The sequence below is a fragment of the Protopterus annectens genome, chromosome 16.part0, assembly GCF_019279795.1.
Source record: "Protopterus annectens isolate FY-2018-M chromosome 16.part0, PAN1.0, whole genome shotgun sequence".
In the NCBI taxonomy this organism is placed as follows: Eukaryota; Metazoa; Chordata; order Ceratodontiformes; family Protopteridae; genus Protopterus; species Protopterus annectens.
The window spans coordinates 119251166-119278117 of NC_056750.1; the positions used below are offsets into that span (position 1 = coordinate 119251166).

At 41.8% G+C, this 26952-nt stretch overlaps 1 non-coding gene across 1 annotated transcript; it reads right to left on the reverse strand.

Moving 5' to 3' along the window:
- Window positions 1-4266: 4266 nt before the first annotated feature.
- Window positions 4267-4339, reverse strand: TRNAF-GAA. The gene has a single exon. It is a non-coding gene; the product is annotated as a tRNA-Phe (tRNA).
- Window positions 4340-26952: the final 22613 nt, after the last annotated feature.

The window sequence follows — 26952 nt, forward strand, 5'->3', positions numbered from 1 at the left end:
GTGGGGGATGTGATGATGTGTTGTAGTGTCCGCTGTGCCAAGGGAAGTAGGGTAGTGCATGTTTAACATATGCCAGGACAGCTAGCTGGAGTTTGTAAAGAATTGTCATTTGAATATCAAACTGATTTGTATAGATGCTTGTGTTTAAAAATGTATTAGCAGTCAGTCCAGCTGGACAGAAAAGAAATCTACATGCATGTCTGACTGTATTGTTGTAACCGATAATTTATATATATATATATATATATATATATATATATATATATATATATATATATATATATATATATATATATATAAAATCAGATGATACTAGAAGGGAAGGGGTTAAGCTCAGCCCAGCTAATCCTAAGAAAAATACCTTGAAATTAAATAAGTTGGTTTAGGCCATAAAGACTTTATCTCACAGGTCTGAATGCAGCCAGAGACGCATTGTCTATGCTACCGTGGGGTGCCAGAAAATAGCTTTTTAGTTTCCACAAGAATGGGAAAGTGTTGGAACTGTTTCCAGGTACTGTAATAAACCTTAGTTAAATTTCAGTTTTGTATTGTGACACATCAATGCCAGATCCTGGCTTAGTTTCTAGTGAGGAGATAGTGTGGGAACCACAGAATCGGGTAACCAGATGTGATGTCATTCTGTAGCTGGCACAGAAGTTGTATTTGATTACTAGTGAGAGATGGGTGGTAGGTAGTCTGATTTTCAGACTTGACAAAGACACTCATTCTCCTCCATCTTGCTTTGCTTTAGGAACTAACTAGGGAACAGTATTTTTTCAGTCAGTTAAAAATATAGTAAGATTAGCTAAATGTAGTAGTGTTTTGAATATGTCTCTCTTCGTCTGTTTTTTAATATTTCCTGTGCGTGAAACTTTTGAATACTTTGTCGAGAGCCTTCATTATAGAGCAGCCAAGTTCTATTACGCAAAGTATTTCTTCCCTGATAGTTGCTTCCATGTTAAAAGAGCCCAGGAGATTAAAATTCTTCAACTTCTATTCTGTCATCTTCAAGCTCAAACTCGTCATTTTCTTTGTTCATAATCTTCGTCTTGTTTATGTTGAGTTCTAATCCCATATTATGACTTTTGGCTTTAACATTTCTCAGTAGATGTAGCATGTCTTCTTTGCTGGTGATGAGCATTTTCATCTGCATGCCAACTTTAAAACACACACTCTCTTCCAAATTTGCTTTCCTGAAGTTGGCTTTACTGTAAAGGTTGAACAGGTAAGCTGGCAAGATGCATTCTTGCCTGACACCACATTTTATTGGAAACCAATCAGTGTTGACATAATCATTTCTCACTGCAGCTCCTGTATTTTCATTAAGGGTGTTTATCAGCCGAGTTATGTGTTTGGGTATTCCCATTTGTGCTAGAGCTCTCCATAGTTTATCATGATCCACACAGTCAAACGCTTTACAATAAATGAATGAGAAGTATACAGGCTTTTGGTATTTTTTGCAATTCTCCAATATCCATATAACATTGGCAGTATTCTCTGTCGTTCCTGTAGCTTTTCTGAAACCAGCCTGAACTTCAGGTAGTTCTTGCTCAAAGTATGACTGCAGCCTTCCTTCGATTTTCAGCAGTTTTTACTGACATGTGGAATTAATGCAATCGTTCTGTAGTTACAATCCTTAGCATCACTTTCCTTCAGTGTAGGTATGAACAGTGATCATCTCCTGTTGGTTGGCCACATTTTTCCCTTCCATATCTGTTGACAGGCAAGTGAGGGTCACGATAGCACCTTCTGAGCCTCTGATTAATTCAGTTGTAGTACTCTTAATGCCAGATGACTTGTTCAATAAAGCTTTAATTGTATGACTTCTTTTTAAAATGTCTGGTTCTTCCTTGACATTTGTTTCTGGTTCAAGTTTCCCCAGTGTTATCCACATTGCCTTTTTATATACATTTTCCATATATTCTTTCCATCTCTTTTTAATGCTTTCTGGATCATTCACTGTTATTCCATTTGTGTCTTTTAACATCCCCAATCGAGACTGGAATTTCTGCCACAATCTTTTAATGTACTACTGATTAAGCTAGTCTGTTATTTTCAGTTTACATGCTCCAATTCAATTTTCTGATGGATATCTTTGAAATATTGTTCCTTGTCTTTCCAAATTTTACATTGAAACTCTGTTAATTTGTGACACTTTTTCTCTGTCACTAGAAAATTTTGCTTGTCGTCTTTGTTCTGCTACTTTTCTAGTTTCTTCTGAGATCCAAAGTGATTTGTTTGACTTTCTTTCTCTTCTGGAGTGTTTTTTTTTTCAGCTTCATCACTAATTACAGTTTTAATATCCTTCTATAAGTCTTCAGGATGTCTATCTCCTGTATCAAGAATAGCAAATTTGTTATTTAATTTTATCCAGTAATCTTGTGGAATCTTTTCAATGTTCTATTTTGTTAAGTTTCTCATCTTATTCTTGCGAAGCTTTACCTTGATCTTGCATGTTAAAAACTCGTGGTAGCTTCCACAATCATCTCCTGGTATAGTCCTTGCCGTCAGTACTGCAGATTTCCATCTCTGACCTATACAGATGTAGTCAGTTTGATTGTGATACATGCCATTTGGAGATGTCCTTGTGTACTGCCAACATTTGTGGTGTTGAAAATGCTTATTGATTGACGGTTGGTTTTACAAAACTGTACTAAGTTATCACCGCCTTACTTTTTCCTATGCCTTGCTTTCCAACCACTGCATCTTCAGGTGTGTTTCCTACTTTTGCATTTGTTAACACTACCATTTGTATAAATATGTTTTACTAAGTGTAATTAGGTAACCTTGTAAGAACCTTTAAAGTAGCTGGCTTCAGGTGTTATGGTGGTAGTTAATGTACCTTTATAGTCTGGGTGGAGGTCTCCGGGCAAGTAAGCTGTGCCAACCTTGTGTGTGTGTGTGTGTGTGTGTGTGTGTGTGTGTGTGTGTGTGTGTGTGTGTGTGTGTGTGTGTGTGTAATCCATATCTCAAGTGTGTATGATAGCTCCTTTAAACAGGGACACTGAGTGCACTGATTTCACAGAGAGGGTGGTAGAGGACTTGGTTTGGAACACCCAGCTAAGGACTCAGCTCTGTATTGGTCAGTGGGGAGTCTTATTTGGGTCCTGGAGAGAGAAAAGCCCCAGGACTGGAAGGTGCATTCTCTGTGTGCTCTTAAGGGACATTGTACTTGGTGCAGAGGTTTGCATCTGAAAATACTGTACTTTTTCTCAAAGTGAACATTTCCCACTGGTGTCAGGGGTGAGGACTGAGGCTCCTTGATCACTGGCCCAGAGGAGGGACGTCCGACACCCTTTCTTTGGAGTAGCTCCCACCAAAGAAATCATGGAACTGCCATTTGCTCTTCTGTTTAGACCATTGCCAAACGCTACAGTTTACCTGTTGTTTTCCAGGACTGGGACTGTTTATGGCTCTGCTGTTTTGCAAGGTATTCTGACTTCAGCATAATATGTTTTCAACCCCATTTCTGCTTTGGGATTTTTCCCACACTGTCATTACTGCAGTGGGTGAAACATGATGAACTTGTTAGTTATGTCTGCTTGCTATAACTGTAGATGTTAGTGTCTTCACTCTTGTAGTATTCTTTTCCACAGTATTTCATGACTTTGTCATTTATGGTTGGTGTGGGCCACCTCTACTATCCCTTCCTGTGGAGAATTTCCCCACCTTCTCTCTAGTTCAGGTTTTTGGGCTCTCCTCTTCAAGGGCTCATTGAGGACAGCGAGTGCCTTGCATTTCTGATCTGGGGCTCTGTTCTGGGGGACAAGTATGTTTTGACAACATGGAGCTGGCAAGTGACCCTTATCCCCAGGTGTCTTGATTTCGAGCAGAGGTCTGTTAGTTCATGAAGAAGGGAAGAAGTCACAGATACTCAAGTCGGCCATAAGCTGCCACAACAAGGATATCCTGTACCGTCATTACTGCAACAGTGAACATCTACATTTATGGTGAGTAGACACAACTGTACTTTCTACCATGACTTTTGCCTTACTTCTGTTCTACCTTGGTTGTATCATTTATGTATTTGCACAGCTGGGTCTTACTATTTTGTACTGTTGATCTTCATATATTTCAGAGCTTGTCTCCCCGGGCCTCCACTAGAATGGGGTCTTACATGACCCTCTCGGATTATCCCAGTAAACAAAGGCAATATATAAATGATTGACTATAGTAAAAAAATAAAATAAAATGATACCATGTCTATAATCTGTGGAATGCTGTGTATTGCAGGGGAAAAAAAAAACATGATGTGAAAAGAATTCCTGCCGAAACCCGGGATCGAACCAGGGACCTTTAGATCTTCAGTCTAACGCTCTCCCAACTGAGCTATTTCGGCAATGTAGATGAGCATTTTCATAGTGTGGAAGTAGGAAAAAAAAGGAAACAAATTTCACATTGAAACAGATAAGATAAACTTTATTTAAAACATGCTTCTTAAAAGCAACTACACTAATTTAAAATGTAGTCATAAGGGTGTTTTCACTTTGCTGTAACATACGATCTTATTAGCAGTATGCTATTGTGTCACCAAGTCATTTCATCTAATATGCAAGTTAATTCTGTCACTAGTTTGGTACATCATCACATTTTCTGTATATATGCTGATAAGATAACAAAGACTTGACAGACTAGGACATGCGTCATCAACAAATGTCAACATTCCTGAGTTAGGTCAAAGCCATGAAGCAAAGTGCCTTATTTACTTTTATCACAGTTAACAGGTTGTCCAGCTGTGTGAGACCTATGTTTACAATACAAGGAAAAAGTCTAGTCAGAAGAAGTACATAAAGACAGCAGAGTACTGATGCTGACATATGGTACAGAGTAATGCTGCACTGACAACCACAGGAGCAAACGAGAATAATATTTCCTAAATTAGTAGGTCAAGGCTGTTCTTACCATTCAGCCAGAACGCCAGTCAGCGTAGTAGATGACATGTAAGCGAATGATAATCTGTTTTCCCATTGATTATCTAAATAGCTTTCTGTCTAGTTAAAGTAAAAAGATAACCAGTAATTAGTTTTCTAATTTGGGAAGGGTAGGAGTGAAGAAACTTAACGTTTGTCTTTCATTTCTAACCTGAAACCTGCTGTAACCTTCACCTCTCAGGAGACTGGGGGGGGGACTCTGATGCAGAAAGGATATGTAATATAACATTTAAAAAAAAAAATTTCCAAATTTAAAATAAAGCTGAACTTTTAAGTTAAACACACTTTGTTTCCACAGTGATCAGAGCTTTTGTAACTTTTACAGTGAGATTAGTTTGTTCTTCAAATGTGTGCATTTTGAATGCTTTAATTACGTCTAACATTCAGCAGCTTTCATGGTCAGGCCTGGTTATCACACACAGATAGTTTACATAATTTAAATATGCCGTTCACCATGCTTTCCATTCATGGCAATGGGCCTTTGAAGCTTAGCACAGGGAAATATAGTAACAAGATGCAGCTGCACCACCTACTGGCCAAATATAAACTTTTTTGTAATTAATTCTGTAAATCAACAATGAAAAATTGCTACTGACAGTATATGTGACAATCTGTTAAAAATGTGTATATTCCAGATTGTACCGTGTGGATATGGCATGCCAGTGACATACGGGCTACTTTGAAATTAGCAATAGACATTTAAATTGTGCCTTATAGAAAGGATTATTGCAAAAACTCAGATGGGGGCCTTATACATTTTCAGTGTTATACTCTCTCAAGCGAGGTATTTGAGACAGTGGAGTTGTATTTTTGTCACTCATGACAGTGCCATTCAGCATGAAGTTATTGTAAGTAACATGGCATTTATGTATGCATTTCTGTGTTTCTTTGTAATGTAATGAAACCTTTGGGTAATGTACTGCCTGTTTTCAGTGGAGGCCCGGAGTCACACACTCAATTATAATACATTTATCCATACCTCCCAGCTGTCCAGATTTTTGTAAAATGTCCAAAATTCTGCCTCATATTTTTGGTCTGTTTCTCATAAAATTGTGGTTTTCTGGCAAATAACTAACAAATCATGTAGGATTGAAGTCAGAAAATAATGGCAAACACTTGGTTTCAGACTTCATATCATTCAGAAAAAATCATGCTAATACAAAACCTGTTCTGCCTACTTTCTAAGTGTGTAGGAGCAATACTGAAAGTGTCCCTGTTTTTGGGCCTTTGCCCCCTACCCCCCCCCCCCTTTGTGGCATTGTCCAGATGTTTTGCTCTGAGGCTGAGAGTATGATTATACCTGAAATGTAAGTGTCAGATGTCATACGAGGAGTTCTTATATGGCCCTTGATGGTAAAGTCATGCCAGGTGTCACAGTATCTCAATATAGAGGCAAACAGCCCCCTTTGAAGAGAGAAAATATTTTAATCTAGTGGTCCACATTCATTTTCCTTCCCTCTGTTTTATTCATTCAAAAAAGTCAATTAACAGCACTAAACAGGCCAAGCTTGGCATTCAGGCATACAGCTCTGACTACAGCCCAGTAGAACCAAGTCTGATTATTGCTTCTGTCACCTATTAAAAGCTCAAGAGAGAGAAATAGGAATGCTCACCACCCATCAGTTTGGGTGGGGGTGTTTGAGGGGAGCGGGACACATGCTAGGACACTAGGATAAAGCATGAGCAATAGTGGTAATACCATTGCTGTGCCACTAACTAGCTACTGCGATGTACAGGGTCAGGCATTTCAGAAGTGTGTTGGCACAGCGGGAGGGATATTTGCTTCATGATTCTGTTACACTCCCTTACTGTAATGTAAACTCAGTGTGTCAATGGAAGATGAGGCTAAGGACAAAGCCCAATGTAACCCAATGTTCAACGTTTACTAAGTGTGCAAGTATATTTTATACTATTACTTTCTATAAATGTAATATAATTAGCAAATGTATGTGTAATTGTTGTGCGTTACTGAATGGTTGTTTAAAAATGTTTGTAATGTGTTGGAGCTTTTCTCCATGGGCCTCTGCTGAAAAGTTTTGTTTTGTTGTCTAAACCCAGTTGGACAAACACAGTAAACAAAAGCAGAAAAAAGTTTGACAGCTCTTCACCTAGCTAAGTATTCTGAGAGGCAAATGGCAGTCTGCACCACCTAGAACTAGGATTGCGTCCTTCCATGTTCAGTTCTGACTCATACAAGGGGGATCTGGTATGGGTCATACCAGGCTGCTGTTATGGGTGCCCTCAAGGATGAGAACACTGGGAGCTGGTAATGAGAATCTGAAAGTTGGCAGTGCATTGGGAAAAAATATCTAATCACAAAATGTTATTAGACAAAGCTCCAGTATACTACTGTTAAATACTGGGATGTCTGGTCTTGAAGATAGGGATAGAGTAATTTGAAGGCATGGGATAAGGAGGTGGCGGTACATGGAAACTGCCTCCAGCAACACCACTAACTAAAGTCAAAATACTCTACTGAAACATTTGCTTTTGTTAGGCACCCCTTAACAGTGGTTTGAAACTATACCTTAAAAAAATAACGCTATCTAGTCATGTAGAGTTCTGGAAGGGTACATTAATTTACAGTGCTAGAAATTTTGGAACAAAATATTTACCTAAAATTACATTATTAGATCCATGCCCCAAATTTCCCAGTAAACAATAAACTTCTTTAAATGATTAATATGACATAAAAGTGAATGTCTGTCTGTCTTTATTTACTTATTTATTTTTATTTTTATTTTTTTTTTGCAGCATTCTGCAGTTCTGACCTTCAGTTCAGTGTGGTGACATCAGTACTAGTCCAATAGGTTTGACATAATCTAGTAGTGCAGGTAGTCTGCTACTGACAGTGTTGTATAGTTTAAGCCCTAACACTTGTGACACAGCCATCTGATTTGGTGGAATCTGTATGAAGTTCAACCTCTTGGACTGATACTTTGTTTTCTACAACTCTGGGTACCTACAAAAAAAAAAAAAAAAACAGGCAAGTAACTGAGTTGGCATTGTCTACAAGCACTGTAAGCTTTTTATTTTGTCTGATTGCACTGTGCTGTTTAGGACTACTGAAAGTAATGTCAAGTGCATATTACTAGAAAAAGTCCACACCAGGTGCTTGGCATCATGTTCTGCATGACATTGTAATGCAATGTAAGGAAGGTACTACAGTCTTGGGATGCTGTCCTTTGGACGAGATGCGTGTGTGTGTGTGTGTGTGTGTGTGTGTGTGTGTGTGTGTGTGTGTGTGTGTGTGTGTGTGTGTGTGTGTGTGTATGTATACACATACATAAATTTACATATAAATACGAATAAACAAATTTAAATGATATAATACAAATATATATTTATATATATATATATATATATATATATATATATATATATATATATATATATATAAAGTATATTTTTATTTATATAATGATAAAAAGCAGGAACATCCTGAAGTTACAATAGCATACATCTTAGTACCCTGAAAAAGTAAAAAGGTCAGTTGACTAGTGCCATCAGGTTAACACTTGACGATTTTGTATAAATGAAAGTATGTCTGTCTTAAGTTTCACAGAAGAGGTTATCCAGTTGACATTTTAACATAATTTTTAATGAAATCACAGAAAAAAATATACTGTTTATAAATTGGAGGTTGTCAGAACAAGCACCAGTTAAGGCAGGCATTTGTAGATGAACATGGTATTAGATAGCTGATAATAATGGGAAGGTTCTGAGTGAGTTTCCTGAGATTACTTGTAAAACAGGTGAATCACCCAATTTTGTCAGAAAAAGAATTTCAGTGTAGGTTGAGATGATATCAGCTCCATTAACACTTAGAGGTGGGTATGTGTACAAATGCCAGAATTGCAGTTTGTTTGCCCTTAATGGTGTATATGGCATCACCGTCAGAGGACAGGAGATTGCCTTACCAGGTACTTTTTAGGTAAATCTCAGTTTGTAGTTCATACTGCCTGTTCTAAAAAGTGCCATGCTGTTTATATAGGAAGAACAACTAGGAAGCTCTGTAGCAGTACAAATGACAGCAAAGATAACATGACATTATTGCTTTGGCAAGGCATGCTAATGTTTGTCTTAATAAGAAGTACTTTAAGTGTGCTATGACCAGAATTTCAACACCAGGTCTCATGGTGAGGATGAAGTAGAATAGAAGGAATATATAACTCTGAAGTTACGATTAGTGCTTGCCACCCTTCTGGGCTAACACAGCTTTAAAATATTTAAAGTTTATTTAAAAATGCAAAGAATAAATCACTAATCATATGGCACATAATGTTATTTTGCATTAAGGGGTGTGTGTGTGTGTGTGTGTGTGTGTGTGTGTGTGTGTGTTTTCTCAATTGTTTCTCTCTGGACATAAGTAGTCATATTTATGACATTGGAATGCTGTAAACTTGTGTTTGGAAACATGTACTACATCTTGACAACATTCACATTTCATCCTGGTTATTAATGGAAGTGAAGCATGTGGATAAGATTGAGGAACAGGATCCCTGAGTGAGATGTACTGCACTTGTGGGAGAGAAGGGTTGTGGATGCCTTCATATATAAAGATCTCACTAGAAGATTAGGTCACAGCAAGAGGACTCTGACTTGTCCAAACATGGTTATTGCAATAACTTTGGCCTTCCACAGAGGCAACTTTGTCCAAACTCCACCCTACAGTACAGAGCTATATATAGGAAAACCTGAATAGCATCCTCTCCATTGATGCGCCTAATTGGGTAAAAGCAAGAAAAGGAGCATTTTCATTTCCAATGCCAGGGATGCGGAGTCTTCCCAATGGAAGAGACTCTGCACTTGGTGCGAAAGCCAGTTCACAAAGTCCAGTAAAGCCCTGTTTTGCTTTGCTAGAGGCCGCTGCTGTCGGGGTACCAGGATCCGCCACATAACCCACACACTCAGGTCACTCCACAACAAGTACAAATATGACTCTGTCATTGTCCATGTTGGTGTGAATGACCTGAGGCGTACCTCCCTGGACTACATGAAAAGAGACATGGAAGAGCTCTCCGATCTTGTAGCCCAGGCAGGTATGACCCTATCCCTGAGTAGCATTCTGCCATCGCCCCGAATTATACTGCAGTACAAGGACAAAATGATTGGCTTCAACAATTGGCTAAGCTTCTGGTGTCATTCTAAGGGGATCCAGTATCTGTCTGCTTGGGATGACATGGTCGACAGACCACGATGCTTTGCCACAGATGGTCTGCACCTGTCGCCCCTGGGATTCCAGATACTGGCTAAGGCTCTTGCTGCCCCTATAGTGCCTTTTTTAGGCAAGGTTCAAATAACAAATTCACCACCGTAACAGGAACAGGCATGCAAAAACTGAGGGTAATGCTACTCAATGCTAGAAGTCTAAATCTCAAAATGCACTCACTCAAGGCACTCCTTAAAATGGAGAACATCTATATCTGTGCAGTGACTGAGACCTGGTTCAAGGCTCCAGAGAGCACCCCTGCACTACCAGGCTACAACTCGTACCACACTTTTCGGCCATGTAACCTAGACCGAAATACCAAAGGCGGAGGTGTGTCCATATTCATTAAGGATATCCACACCTCCAGGCTAGTTGCTCAACATAATGCATCTGAGGTTATCCAAGTGCAACTAACTCTGGGCAAAACTGCAGTCCAAATTGTAGCTTGCTACAGATCTCCCACCATGCCCCAGGATTTCCACTCCTCTTTTCTTGATGTACTAGAAAATATTAGGGTTCAGTCAAACACCCTAATAATGGACGACTTCAATTACCCCATCATTGCAGATATATATTACAGGGCCAACTTTTGACGACACTGCTTGACAGAGCATAGGCATAGTTTTATTTATTCAAAGGGGTGGCGAAAGCCACATAACTATGGGCTAGGCTTATAAATGCCCTTGGGCAGATAGCCTAGTATGAACCTATGAACCTATGAACCTATTAACTGGGAAAACTACTCGTGTACCAACTACTTAGCTCAACGCTTTCTGGAATTCATAAACGCTAATGCCCTGGATCATCTTATCCACACCCCCACCAGGGGCAACAATATCCTAGACCTAGTCATTACCAACATGAGTTACCAGTGTTCCACACCTGAAGTCAACTCCTCGTTGGTCCGATCCGACCATAAGCTAATCACCCTTGATATCCACATCCCACCCCCATCCCCATTAAGGAAACCACAGTAAAAAATTTCTCCAAAGCCAACTTCATGCTTAAGACAGAAGTGGTGAACTTCATGACACCCATGCAGATGGACAATATAGTTACAACTGCTGAATCCTACACAAATGCACTCTATAAAAATTACACGAGTGCATGGATCATGCTATCCCAAACAGAACCAATACGCTATCCTCCAAAAAAAGAAAGCCAATCTGGTGGTCCCTTGCCATAAACAAACTGCACAACAGAAGGAAGAAACTGTTGCAAAAGAGAGTAAAATCCCATGAGTGGAGGAGCTCCCTGGTCAGCCTCAGTAAGAAGCTGAGATCCCTTATAAGATCCTCCAAAGCTAGCTATGAAAACAAAATCACCACTAATTCTAAGGACAACCACAAAGCATTTTATAGCTATGTAAAGAATCTCGATGGCAACACCCAGATCTGCTCTGAGTTACAGCACAAAAACACGAAAATTACAGAACCAACTGATATTGCCAAATTCCTGGCAGATATGTTCAGTGCTAACTTTACCCCCCCAACCCTCTAAAGGGCCCATATCTATACAGGAAGAATGCAGAGTCCCTGTAATCACAACTACACAGGTAAAAGCTGTACTCTCTAAAGACAAAAACACAGCATCCATGGGATCGGACAACATCCGAGGCTGCGTTTTACACTAACTTTAGAACGAACTGGCTCCCCACTTAAGCGCCATGTTCAACAATAGCCTCGCATCAGGCTTTGTGCCCACTGAATGGTGCACAGCAACAGTTATCCCATTCCACAAAGGGGGAGCCACCACTGATCTTGGGAACTATCGACCTATTAGCCTGGCGAGCCTGGTCTGCAAGGCCATGGAACGTATCATCATGGAACTCATAAACAAAGACATTGGTAATCTCCAAACTCTGGATCCCACCCAGTTCGGGTTTGTTAGAGGCAGATCATGCCTCCTGAACCGGATCGACTTCTTTGAGGCAGTCACCAAAGCCGTAGATGAGGGTAAGGTGGTTCACACAGCCTGTCTTGACCTCGCCAAGGCTTTCAACACCATTCCCCCATTCTGGAATTATAGCTAAACTCACTAAACTAAGTATAATTCCCTACGTCATAAGATGGGTTGCCAACTGGCTCATTGACAGAACCCACACTGTAAAAGTTGCAAACTCCAAATCTGACCTCAAAGCAATGACAAGTGGAGTACCACAGGGCTCCGTCCTGGGACCGCTCCTGTTTGGTATCTACTTCTCTGAAGTACAGGCTAACCCAGAAGGCCTCTGGCTAACAAAGTTCGCAGATGACTGCAAACTAGGAGCCATAGTCAAGTCCCCAAATGATGTGGAAATCCTACAGAAGGGCCTCGCTGAGACAGACGCCTGGTGTCAGAGCCATGGCCTCAAGCTCCATGCCAAAAATTGCAGTGTCATCCCCTTTGGTAAAAACTCTTTACCCATGAACTACCACATAGGCAGCAATCTACTTAACACCGAATGTGTGATGAGACCTTGGGACCCAGGTGGACAGTAGTCTCTCCTTTGATAGTCACATTGCCACAGTAGTCAGGAAGACCTTCTACGTGGCACACCTCATCAAAAAAGGGTTCTCATCCAGGAAAAAAGGAGGTCATTGTTCCCCTCCACTCGACACTCATTAGACCCATTATAAAGTACAATGCCCCTTTTGGAATGTACCTCACAAGACATCTGCAGCAGCTGGAAAGGCCACAGACGTACTTCACAAAGAGGATTACTGGCCTCAAACAAATGCCCTACACTGACTGCCTCAAAAAAACTCCAGCTTTACTACGTAGCATATTGCTTACTCCAAGGTGATTTCTGTAGAATATATAAAGCTATGTCAAACCCAGAGCTGTTGGACATGCTACACCTGAAGAAATCCCAATCCCTCCAAGCTACACGCTGTAGTTTAGTGTAGTGAAGTGCAATCTTGGAGTTGATATATATATAAGTAGCAGGGGGTGTGGGGGGCACAGCCCCCCACATGGGGGGGTGCATGTGGGCTTGCCCCCCTGGTTACACTTGGTGGAAAGTTCTATAATTTGTGTTTTAAACTCAGTACATGTATGATATGTTTTCAGTGTTCTGAGTTTTCAAGATTTTGAAGTTTCAGCGTTTTGGTTTCAGCGTTTTGGTTTCAGCGTTTTGGTTTCAGCGTTTTGGTTTCAGCGTTTTGAGCTTTCAGTGTTATGAAGTGAATCCATATATGTGTGTGTGTGTGTGTGTGTGTGTGTGTGTGTGTGTGTGTGTGTGTGTGTGTATTTGTGTTATGCACACGTACACACATATCCATATGTCAGTGCATCTGTGCCTATTGCATATGACTTTCTAGAGATATATACACGCACATACAATTGCAAAGAAATTTCCATTTTGATTAGTTTTTAATTGAAGGTCCTAAAGTGCACAGGCAGGCACATAATCTATTTCTCCATTATGCCCATACGATATGATACGCATACATAACATATGAGTGTGAGTATAATGGAACACTTCATGTCCTTCAGTTAAAAACCAAAATGGAAATTTCTTTGTAATTGTATGTTTGTGTGTATATACTTGATTTGTTTGTAATTGAAGGACATGAAGTGCACAGACAATCTATTTCTCCATTATACTAACACTCCTATGATATGTATGTGAGTCATATCGTATAGTTTCATAGGTTCATACTAGGCTATCTGCCCTTGGGCATTTATAAGCCTAGCCAGAGTGTGTGTGGCTTTTACCACCCCTTAGAATGAGAATACTATACCCATTAGTTTGCTGTGCCTCTGTCCAGCAGTTACACAGAGATGATTCCCGGGGTAAACCTACGATCTCCCATCCACTCGTCAAGATTTCTCTTGAACAGAGTCAGTGAGGGGCTCTGCCTCACATGGACTGGGATTCTGTTCCATAGTGTAGGGAGTCTCTGGGTGATGAATCTGTCCCTCCAGCACGTCCTATTTATATCCGTGTTGAGGTTTAAGTCTCTTGCTCTCGTGGCTCTGGTGGATTTGGATTTTTTGAGGTGGAGCATGTCCATTAATTCCGGGTTGGACATGGCCTTGTATGTCAGTCACAGATCACCTCTGAGCAGACGGTATGCGACTGAATAGAGCTGGAGTTTCTTGAGTCGGGCAGCGTATGACATATGTTTGAGCCCCTTTATCCTTTTGGTGAGGAACTTTTGGGGTCTTTCCAACTGCTGCAGGTGTTGGGTAAGGTACATTCCGAATGGGGTGTTGTACTCAATCATTGGTCTGATAAGTGAAGAGTACAGGGGTACAATGACCTCTCCTGATCTGGATGTGAATCCCTTCATGATCAGGTGGGCAATGTAGAAGGTCTTCCTAACCACTTTGGCAATGTGAGTGTCAAAAGAGAGGTTACTGTCATCTTGGGTCCCCAGGTCCCTGATAACTTCTTCCGTGTTTAATGGATTACCACCTATGTGATAATTAGGGGTTACCTTGTTTTTCCCAAAGGGTATGACTATACATTTTTTGGCATTTAGCTTAAGGCCATGACTCTGGCACCAGTTATCCATTTCTATGAGACCTCTCTGGAGGATGTCTGTGTCTGATGGAGTGTCAATTATGGTGCCCAGTTTGCAGTCATCTGCAAATTTTGTCAGCCACAATCCCCCTATGTACAAGAGGGGGCCCAGGACTGAGCCCTGTGGGACACCGCTCGTGACCGGCTTAGAGTCTGACATGGCACCAGCAACTCTAACCCTGTGGGTTCTGTCCTTGAGCCAGTTTGCAACCCATCTTGTGACATATGGGTTTACATCTAATCTGGTGAGCTTTTCTATGATGCCCGAGTGGGGTATTGTGTCGAATGCTTTTGCTAGGTCAAGGTAGGCTGTGTGAACTGCCTTACCCTCATCAATTGCCTTAGTGACTGTTTCGAAAAAGTCGACCAAGTTCAAGAGGCAGGATCTGCCCTTGACAAAGCCAAATTGGGTAGGATGCAGTGTCTGTAGGTCCCCAATGTCTTTATTTATGAGTTCCATTATGATCCTCTCCATAGCTTTGCAGACAAGGCTCGTCAAGCTTATGGGGAGGTAATTTCCAGGGTCTGTAGAAGCACCGCCTTTGTGGAGTGGGACCACAGTTGCCGTATGCCATTCTTTGGGTACGTATCCTGCAGTAAGGCTAAGATTAAACAGCAGCCTTATGTGTGGGCTTAGTTCCTCATTGAGTTCGTGTAGCACACAGCCGGGGACACCGTCCGGTCCCATTGATGCTGTATTTTTTGCTTTAGAGAGAGCAGCTCTCACCTGGGCATCTGAGATGTTTGGGAGGCTAGACTCTGGTGGGATAGATATTTCTCCTTTTGGGGGGGGGGGGAGAAATTTGCACTGAACCTGTCTGCCAGTATGTTGGCAATGTCTGTGGGTTCAGTGATTTTTGTATCATTTTGGACTAATTCTGAGCATATCTGGGTGTTTCCACCCAGGTTTCTAACATAGCTAAAGAAGGCCTTATGATTGTCTTTTGTGTCATTAGCGATTTTTCTCTCAAAGTTGGCCTTGGATGATTTTATGAGTGATCGTTGTTTTTTGCTAGTAGTGATCAGAGATGCCTTCCCTTTTAGGGATTTTCCTCTGTCATGTAGTAGCTTTCTCCTCTTGTTGTAGAGTTTGTTTATGGCTGGGGACCACCAGACTGGGCGCCTGCCTTTGGTGGAAAGGGTCTTGATTTTATTAGGGATTGCTTGATCCATACATTCCTGGAGGTGCTCGTAGAAGGCATTTGTAAGGGTTTCAGCAGCGTGAGTTGTGGTTTCCACTGGCTCTGGGGCCTTGAAGGATACCACTCCAGTCTTAAGAAGTGTGAAGTTTGCTTTTGAGAAGTTCTTCACTCTGGTCTTTTTTGCTGCGGTTGGGGGCGGGATGTGGATCTCCAGTGAGATTAATTTATGGTCTGATCTCACCAATGAGGGATATACTTCCGGTGTGGAGCATTTTGTCCCCATGTTTGTGATGATCAGGTCTAGTATATTTTCTCCTCTTGTGGGAATGGTGACTAGTTGTTCCATAGCATTTGAGTTTATGAACTCCAGGAACCTTTGGGCTAGGGTGCTGGGGCTTCAGTAATGTTCCCAGTCTGTTTGGGTAGTTGAAGTCACCCAATATGATGGTGTTTGGAGAGACATTCATACTCTCCAGTGTCTTCAGGAAGGCTGTGTGGGTTTCCTGAGTTTGAGAGGGTGGTCTGTAGCATGCTACAAACTGTAGGGCAGTTTTACCTATGGTTAATTGCACCTGGATGGTCTCCGATGCTTCGTGCATTGCCACTAACCTGGAGGTGTGGGTATCCTTTATGAATATGGATACTCCCCCTCCTTTTGTGGTTCGGTCCGGATTTTGGGGCCGGAACGCATGATATGAGGTATAACCTGATAGTGCTGGGGTGCTCTCAGGAGCCTTGAACCAGGTTTCAGTCACAGCACAGACATTGATGTTCTCCAAACTGAGGAGGGCTTCGAGGGCGTGCATCTTGAGGTTTAGACTTCTGGCATTGAGCAGTATTACCCTTAGTTTTTCTCCATTTTTGTTTTCTAGGATTTTTGTTTTCTGGGGTGGTAGGTTTATCATTTGAGCCTTGCCTAAAAAAGGCACTATGGGGGTGGCAAGAGCCTTTTATAACGGAGAAATAGATTATATGTCTGTGCACTTTAGGTCCTTCAATTAAAAACAAATCAAAATGGAAATTCTGTGTAATTGTATGTTAGTATGTATGTGTGATGCAGCTCAGTGTAAATACATCTAGAGAGACATATGCAATAGGCACAAATGCACTAACATATGGATGTGTGTGTGTATAACACATATATACATTTGCACATAAATATATAATATACACAATATACATGTGCACACACACATACACATACACACACACACAGGCACATGCATTGTGTATAGTTAAAGTACTTATTTCCTTTTATTAAAGTTTTTAATCCAAGGGCACATTGCAAACGTAAATTCAGCTGTATATTATGGTTACCATCAATGGTCACACTTCCGTTGTAGACTAAAAATGCTTGTACATTCTACCTTTGTAAGGCCCGACTCAAGTTCAATGAGAGTCTCTTAACATGGATCTTTGTATCAGCTATGAAGGATGTCACAAAAAAGAATATGACTTTTTTTTTTATAAACCCTGTCAGTGCATCTAGTTGATAGGGTTGCCATCTCTCTCTCTCTCTGTCTCTGCAGTAGGGTTGCCACCTATCAGGTTTTTCTTTTCCGGAGTACCCGGAAATCGAACCAAATGTCTGGTAGTTCAGAAAACACTGTACAAACTCTGGTATTGTTTCAAAAAAGAAATTGAGGATTGGAGTTTGTTAAATCTGTGTATTTACTATGTTTTTTTTCTTTACAGAAAAGAAAAGTAAATTGGCAGAAAGCAGGCATCGGGAATGGAAAGAGAGCATTCCCCATCAGTGGATGTCACTAAGATGTCACAAAATGGGTGGAATGTGGACAGAAAAGGGGTGGAAATGAGTGGGGTTATGTGTGATGTGAGGGGTGTGCCTTTGGTCTGGTTTTAGCCACAATGAAAGGTGGCAACCCTACTCTGCAGAGCAGTCCTGATTTAGGTAGTTCTGTCCTGTGTGTGTGAATGTGTGTGTGTGTGTGTGTGTGGGGATGGCAAATGTGTTGATACTTTACAAGAAATAGTATTTTTCTGACCTTTTCTCTTAATGCCACAGAAATCGTTGATACTACATTTAAATTACCTTCATATATAAATTATTATAAATAACCAGCATTTAAGGCTTGGCATTCTCATACCGTGATGCTACTTATGCACATTTTTCAGAAGACGTTGCAACTGCATTTACACCCCTGACTGATATAACTGCTTTGTTTTGCTATTGCTACGAAAGGTGAGTGTTCTGAACAAGCAAATAAGAGCACTAGTGAAATCCTCTAAAGCCGACTTTGAGTCCAAATTGTACCCAGATCTGTTCTGAACTGGTGGTCAAGGACACCACATACACAAATGCTGTAGATATAGCCAACCTAATGGCTGACAGATTGAGTGAAAACTTCGCCTCTCTGTCCCTCCATCAGTAAATCAGGACATCCCCAGTATCTGTTCTCCCTCCCTTTCTCTAGGGAACAGGTCATCACTGCCTTCTCAACGGCAAAATATACAGTCTCCATGGGACCCAATAACATCCCAGGCTGCGTCCTGCATGAACTCTGACAATAACATGCAGTACCATTAGGCACCCTATTCAACCAAAGCCTGAGTATTGGCTTTGTCCCAGCCAAGTGGAGGACAGCTACTATCATCCCTTTACACAAAAGTGGATCGTCCACTGATGCTGGAAATTATAGACCCATCAGCCTAACTAGCCTCATTTCCAAGGCCATGGAACAGATTATCAATGACCTCATTAACAGGAACATTGGCAACCACCAAACACTCAGCCCCACACAGTTTGGCTGTGTCAAGGGGAGGTCATGTCTGTTAAATCTGGTCGACTTCTTTGAAACAATCACCAAAGCCCTGGGTGAGGGAAAGACTACCCACTACCTACCTTGACCTGGCCAAAGCCTTCAACACTATTTTCCACTCAGGCATTATAAACTCTCTCAACTAGACTCAATCCAATGTTACCAGATGGGTAGCAAACTGGCTCACTGATAGAACCCACCTAATCAAAATAGGCTAAGCCACCTCAAGCAGTAGACCCATAATGAGAAGCATACCCCAGGGATTGGTCTTGGGGCCTCTCTTATTTGGGATATACTTCTCTGAGGTGTAGGCCAAAACCAGTGGGCTGTGACTGATCAAGTGTGCAGATAACTGCAAGTTGGACGCGCTCATAAATTCCACCAAGTGATGTGGATGTCATCTAAGAGGGTCCAAATTGGCCACATCTGCTAGGGACAATCATAAGGCTGCCTTCATATATGTCCACAGTCTCAAAGGAAGTACCCAGATCTGTTCTGAACTGGTGGTCAAGGACACCACATACACAAATGCTGTAGATATAGCCAACCTAATGGCTGACAGATTGAGTGAAAACTTCACCTCTCTGTCCCTCCCATCAGTCAAAAAAATGACTGGTGCCAGAAGCATGGCCTCAAGCTGAATGCCAAAAAATGCATCATCATCCCCTTTGGGGAGAGTGACATCCTCACATTATCAGGTTAATAACAGTGTCCTAAGCACACAATCAGTTGTGAGGGATTTGGACACCCAGGTTGATAGCAGGGTGACTTTTCACCACCGTGTTGCTTCTGTTGTACGGAAAGCTTTCTACATGGCCCACCTCATAAGTAAGGGTATCTCAACCAGAGACATGGAAGTCATAACATCCCTGTATTCTTCCCTTATAAGGCTAATTGAGTACAACACCCCCTTTGGCATGTGCCTTGCAAAACATAGGCAGCAGCTGGAGAGAGCACAGAGGTTCCTCACCAGGAGAATCCAGGGCCTCAAACATCTACCCTACACAGGCTAAAAACTTTGTCCTTCTACTCAGTTTCAAACAGACTCTTCAGAGTTGGCCTCTGTCTGGCATATAAGGCCATCTCAGACCCTGCCTTGCTGGGACTGCTGCATATCTGCAAGTCAAGCTCCACTCGAGTAACTCGCACGCTTGACTTCAACCTGGTCTGTTACATCAGTAGGACTTATTGGCCAGACAGATTTGTGTCCCAAAGACTCCCTCTCCACGTCAAGTAAGAGAAACAGATGCTGGAGTACTTTTGGATGCACAATAAATGATACCTGGTAGTGAATTAATCCCTTTATTCGATCATACAAAAACGATAAAGTGTCCAAAACCATTGAGCGCTTTCATCCACTGTGCGTGGATTTCATCAGAATGTAATTACAAACAGATGATAGCAGTTTAAATTAACTTTTGGTGTCAATTTCGCCTTCTTGTGAGAACCTCATCTTAAAGCAACATAGTTGCAAATAAAACCATTGTTAAAATGTTTACATATATCAATGGTTATATCCAGCATAAACATTTTTAAACTATCAATATGCTATAAACAATTCAGTAATAATAATTCAGTAAAAATAATAATAAGAATACTATTTGGCATGGAAAAAATAAGTGTAAAAAACATATCCGTATAAATAATACATTTATATGTAAAGTCTAATAAATACTACAAAATATAATAGCCTTTCGATATAGGTTAAAATAAAAGATTCTAAAATAGGTTTCATCGTGATAAAATCATTAAGACCTGGTTTTCTAATCGCGTCTGTATAAATCTGCCAAAGAACTTCCTTTCTACTTAATAAAGTTTTAAAGTTCCCTCCCTTTGGATCTATCCTTACTTGGTCTATAATAGTAAATTTGAACTTGTGATCAGGTCCATTTTCAAAAATGTGCCTACTTAGCGCATTGTTCATATCTTTATTCTTGATAGAGTACAAATGGTCATATATGCGTTTTTTAAAACGACGCTCAGTTTTCCCGATATAGAATCCTGAACATATACAGCATTTAGCTAAATATATGATGTATTTCGTATTGCAATTACCCCTTATACATCTTACTGTTGTCCTATGAATATTATCTAAAATGAGCTTATCTGTTTCTAAAATAAAACACTGATTACAGGAGCCACATTTTTTGGTACTAACATAAATGTTTGTACCACTTGATTTTGATGTTGATCGTTCTACTTTCTTTTTTATATTTGTTCCAGTTCTATAAACAAATGTGGGTGTGGCTCCTATGATGTCACGTACTTCGTCATCTACTAATCCATGTCAAGTAGAGTACCTCATTATCCATTTTTAAGCGCAACCTGGTTAACTGGATGGGAAACGGAAAATAAACCACTGGGATTCCACCTGTGCCCCTGCTGGACAAGGGCTTTGGGTGCTGACTTGTCTAAACATGGACTAAACTCTTGGCTAGGCTTATAAGTACCAACAGCCTAGTAACTTCAAATGATCCTATAAATTTTAAACTGCAACTGTAGAATTTTCTTCACTGTTCTTAAACCCGGTGTTTCTGTTAATAGGATCATCGAAGATTTGAACCCGAGATCTCTTGCACATGAAACATGAGTTCATACCCCCTAGGACATCACGCTATGTAAAATGCTACTGGCAGTGGTAGGATTCAAACTCACACCCCCAAAGAGACTGCAGCTTTGACTGCTCACCACACTACCTTGTCATGTACTTGGTGCATTATGTGAAGACATTTTCTTGTTCAAAAAAAATAAGGCATGCCCACCTCTGTCTCTTAAATTTTTCTGTTGTAATTTGTCTTTCATATTTATGTACTTTGGATTTATCCCAATTGTGTAGTTGACCTTAACCTTATGCATTTAGATAAACGGAGCTGTAAGTAGCTGCTACACTCTTCAAATGTTAATTTCTATTATATTTACTTGTAAATGCTTAGTTAGGTACAGTCTTATTGTGAGATCATATAAACATTTGTTTGTTCTCCTGCTGAACAGTTGACCCACATTCTTTATCAGCAAAATTCTTCCCTTTGTTGCAATTAAACCCCCAGTGAAACTCTGTTCTTTAAAGGGACAATCCCAGGGATGTTTTTTTTTTATTCAGCCTTTGTTAACATTTCAGGTTTGCCTTTCTGAGCATGCTCACCTTCAGCTGAGGGGGATGGGGGAAGAGTGCCTGCAGGAAGTTTCAAAGGTGTCAGCTAAATTCCATCTCAAATTACAGATGTCCTTCAAGGATGCATTTGCAGTCCTTACAAATGGGTTGTCCTGTCGTCAGGCAGCCCTTCGGTCGGCCGGATCCCAAAGTCTGGGTCTGGCCTCGGCTGGTGTCGCACTTCACCCGACGTCATAGCTGCAGTTCTTCGGGTATAAAGGCATCAGCCAACGCCATTTTCCCCAGTCTTTCTTGCCGCGTGGCGCCCGAAGCAGAAGCTGTTCGCAAGTGCCGGTCGGTCAGAACCAGAGAATACTACCGAATACTACTACCGAAGACTTCTAAAAAGCTAAGTACCCCGTTGGGGACTCTTTCTTGCCTCAGCCGATGTCAGAAAAAGTGAATAACTGTTTAACTTGTGGGAAACAAATACCTCATAAAGATTTCCACTCTTACTGCTTACCTTGTCTAGGCCCAGACCACGTCGCAGCTTGTCTAGCCTGTGCTTCTTTAACCGCGGACGCTAGGCGCCGGTCGGAATTTGCAGAGGAGTTTTCGGCTCCGATTTTGCTTATATTATGCGTTGGACCCTCCGACTTCAAATATCTAAAAGCGCCAAGGAAAAGGACCGACACTCGCGGTCTGCGGTTTCGGCGAAACGGCGGTTAAGCCAATCATGAGTGTCTCGGTTTCGGCTGAAACCGAGCAAGCAGTTCTTCCTTCAGCCGAAAACCTTCCTTCTACCGAGGCCTCTTCCAACCTCGTGGAATCTGCTTCTGAAATCCCGCCTGCTGTTGCAGTTACTCAGGAATTATCAGACACTATTCCCTTGGATATTTCAACCCCTGCACGTGGAGCTGCTAGGCCACCTGCAGCCATGTCCATTAAGGCCTTTGCCAGGGCTAAAGCAGCTAAAGCCACTAAATCTGTGCCTGCTAAGACCCCCTCTCACAGGCCTAGCTCTAGTTTACAAATGCTTAGTTTAGCAGAGGATCTCATTTCTCTAATCCGAGGATCCCAACCTCAACCAGACAGGGCCTCTCACCCGCCTCCAGAGAAGAGGCCTAGAGCAGAGCCCCCTGAGCCAGTGTCTACAGATGATTCCTCTGATGATTCAGATCATACAGACGTTCCAGAGGCTCCTTACTCCCTTATGAAGACTCTGATGCTGAAGAGTCCATCCCTTCTGCCTCTCCGCCTGAGGAATTTTCTTTTGGGGAAACCTTGCATGCTATGAGGGAACAATTTCAGTGGCAGGGCCAGGATTTTTTAGATTCCAGAAAAAGGCTTAGAACTTTTCTGCATTTACCACAACATAGGCCTTTAGCCATACCTCCAGTTCTGTCTGTTGTAGATGATGCATTTAATGATGCTTGTACTGCTCCTGATTCTCTACCTCCGGCCCCTGCTAAGCCCGATAGATACTACAGGGTCCCGGATACACATTACCACTTAGATCCAGAGACTATCTCCCAAGGACCTAAGGCTGTAGCAGCTACCGCTGCCAAAAACCCCCTCCCCTCTGAAAGGGAATCCAGATCCTTAGAGAGATGGGGTAAAAAAGTTTACACTTCTGCTACTCTTTCAGCTAGGGCTTTGAACTGTCAATTTCACATGATACAGTATCAAGAATTTATGCTAGACCAGTTAACCAAAAAACTGTCCTCGGATGAAACAGTAGACAAAAAATATGTGCAGGAAATGGTACATAACATTCAACAAGTCGGTAACCATTCCTTAAAATGCGGCTATGATGCACTGGAGGCTTCCTTTAGATCAGCCATGACTGGCACAGTTATCAGAAGGCATGCATGGTTAAAAGAACAGGCCTTACCAGACCATGTCAAATCAAAATTATTAGATGCTCCTATGGATAAGATCAATTTGTTTGGCTCTCCTGCACAACAAGTGCTGAAGAAGATGGAAGAGAAGGCAAAATCTGTCCAAACAGTGAAAGATTTCTTACAGGTCCAACCTCCGAGGTTTAGCAGGAATTGGCCCTCCAAGAATTGGTCCTTTCCAGACTCCTCCAGAACTCGGAGAGGCAGGAATAGGCATTCAAGAGGCAGAAGCCAATCCAGGGGTGCCTACAGGGGACGCCAGTGGCAGGGCAACAACCAGCGAGGCACAGCCACAGACACAGCCACCACCACAACTACAGGTCAATCACAGTGACTTGGCTCTGACACCGCCTACCAGGGAACAACTACAAGCACCCTTAGCCGGGAAGCTAGCCTTATTTTCAATAAACTGGCATTACATCACAAGAGATAAGTGGATTTTGCAGACAATAGACCAAGGTTACAGGTTTCACTTCCATACTCTACCAGGGAAGAGAGGAATGCCAAACCTACCTCCAAATCAAAAGACAGAAGCTCTAAAACAAATGTCTCAATTATTAAGAATGAGAGCTGTAGAAAGGGTACCATCTATGGAGCAAGGAAAGGGATTTTACTCCAGACTCTTCCTAGTACCAAGAAAAGAAAGCAAATGGAGACCTATCCTCGACCTGTCCGCTTTAAACACATTCCTCATTGTTCCAAAATTCAAAATGCTGACTCTACAGCAGCTTCTTCCCATGCTGGGCAAGGAGTCTTGGCTGGTAACTCTAGATCTCAAGGAGGCATACCTGCACGTCCCCATACGACCAAATTGCAGAAGATACCTCAGATTTCTTGCAGGATCAGAGCATTATCAATTCTCAGCATTGCCTTTTGGCTTATCTACTGCGCCCAGAGTGTTCACGAAATGCCTGGCATCAGTAATTGCTCATTGCAGGCTTCAGGGAATCCAAATCTACCCTTACCTGGACGACTGCCTGATTCAAGCGGACAACAAAAACAAGCTAGCAGAAGACTTGCAAAGGGTCATTTACCTGCTACAAGCCCTGGGATATACAGTCAATATAAAAAAGTCAAGGCTGATACCATCCCAAATGATAACCTTTTTGGGTGCAGAGCTGGACACATCAAAACAACTGGCATTACTAACAGTAGAAAAACAGAAGCAACTACCTCTCTACTTTTTGGCATTAACAAAACAGGACCAGCTAACCGCAAGAAAAGTCCTGCAAGCCTTGGGTTTCATGGCATCCTGCATAATACTGGTTCCACATGCCAGACTGCATATGAGAAAATTACAGTGGTACCTAAGGAATTTATGGTCTCAACACCAGCACAGCCTAGAAACTCAAATTCCAATAATTCCATGCCTGAAACAAGAATTCCTATGGTGGGCTCAGGCCTGTCAGGCAAACACAGGATTGCCCTTCCACAACACTCAGCCAAGCCAAACCATCACTACGGATGCCTCAGACCACGGTTGGGGGGCCCACATGCTGGACAAGTGCATTCCAGGTTTATGGACTCCAGACCAGCTGCACCTACACATAAACCTAAAGGAAATGCTGGCAGTAAAACTGGCAATTCAGAAATTCAGACTATTTCTACGACAAGGCCAATTGATGATAAGGACAGACAACACCACAGTTATGTGGTACATCAACAAACAGGGAGGCAAACATTCGTACCCTCTATGCCGGATGGCACTGGACCTCTGGAATGTGGCCCTGAGCTACAACATACAATTACAAGCAGTTTTTGTACCAGGAAAAGAAAACATTCTAGCAGACAGATTAAGCAGGACTACCACGGATGCCCACAAATGGATGCTGCATCCGGACATCTTCAAAACCATTACAAGAAAATGGGGACACCCAGAAATAGACTTATTTGCATCCCCACACAATCACCAGCTACAGAAATTCTGCACAAGGACGTACCACCCACTAGCTTGGAAGGTGGACTCCCTTTCTTTCAGCTGGAAAAACATGACAGCATATGCATTCCCACCACTTCCTTTGATGCACAAGGTGCTATTGAAGATCAAAGAGGAGCATCCAAGGATCATTCTGATAGCTCCAGACTGGCCAAGACAACATTGGTACCCACTACTAAGGAGCATGTCTCGGGAACAAATGTGGCCCTTACCCCTGGTTCCACTGCTGTTAACACAGAACAACTTCAACATCCTGCATCCAAACCTGAAAACACTGCAGCTGACTGCCTGGAACATTGCATAAGGTCAATTAACCCAAATTTATCCCAAAGGGTTAAAGACATTATCCTGGAGGCTCGCAGACCCTCAACAAGGAAAAATTATTCGGCAAAATGGAAAAGATACCTCATTTGGAGTACTACAAAAGGAGAAGATGTGTCACTGGTAAATATAGCCAACATCCTGGAATACTTGGCAGAGCTCTTTCACAAAGGCCTGTCCTATTCTTCCATTAAGATTCATGCATCAGCTATTTCAGCAGAATACGACTTGGATCCTCCAGTCTTCTCACATCCCCTACTCAGGCAGTTTCTCAGAGGAATTAAAAATGTAAAGCCTCCTAGGAAACCACCATTACCAGCATGGGACTTGAACTTTGTGCTAGAAAAATTGACACTCCCTCCTTTCGAACCAGCAGCAACAGCAGAATTACAATACTTATCATGGAAGACTGCTTTCCTGCTGGCAATCACTTCAGCAAGAAGGGTATCTGAACTTCAGGCATTAATGGCAGTACAACCCTTCCTGATCTTCCATCAAGATAGAGTGTCCATGAGAACAAATCCTTCCTTTATGCCTAAGGTGGTCTCCAGAGTTTCCTTAAATCAGGCTATCCACCTACCTACATTCTTCCCCAACCCACAGAACAGGGGAGAAAGACTACTGCATACCTTGGATGTACATAGACAATTACGCTACTACCTGGACAGAACCAAGGGCAATAGAAAAACTGACCAGCTACTGGTAGCATATGCAACAGGAAGGGAAGGAAAAGCAATTTCAAAACAGACAATCTCCAAGTGGATAGGAAATTGCATTAGATTTTGTTATTCCTACCATGGAAAGAAAACTCCAGAGAACATCAGGCCTCACTCTACAAGGGCTACAGCCACCACCACAGCTTTCTTACGAGGAGTGGCTACCAAGGACATTTTAGAGGCTGCTACTTGGAGCTCCGTGCATACATTTGCCAAGCATTATAATTTACCTTTATACTCTAGATCCCGAGCAGGTTTTGCCACTGCTGTTTTGCAAGGGATCCTAACTACACCATAACTTTATTTTTCCTCCTCCCCCAGTTTGGCTATGGTATTCTACCCATTTGTAAGGACTGCAGATGCATCCTTGAAGGACATAGTACAGTTTTGTACCTACCATAAATGTAGATGT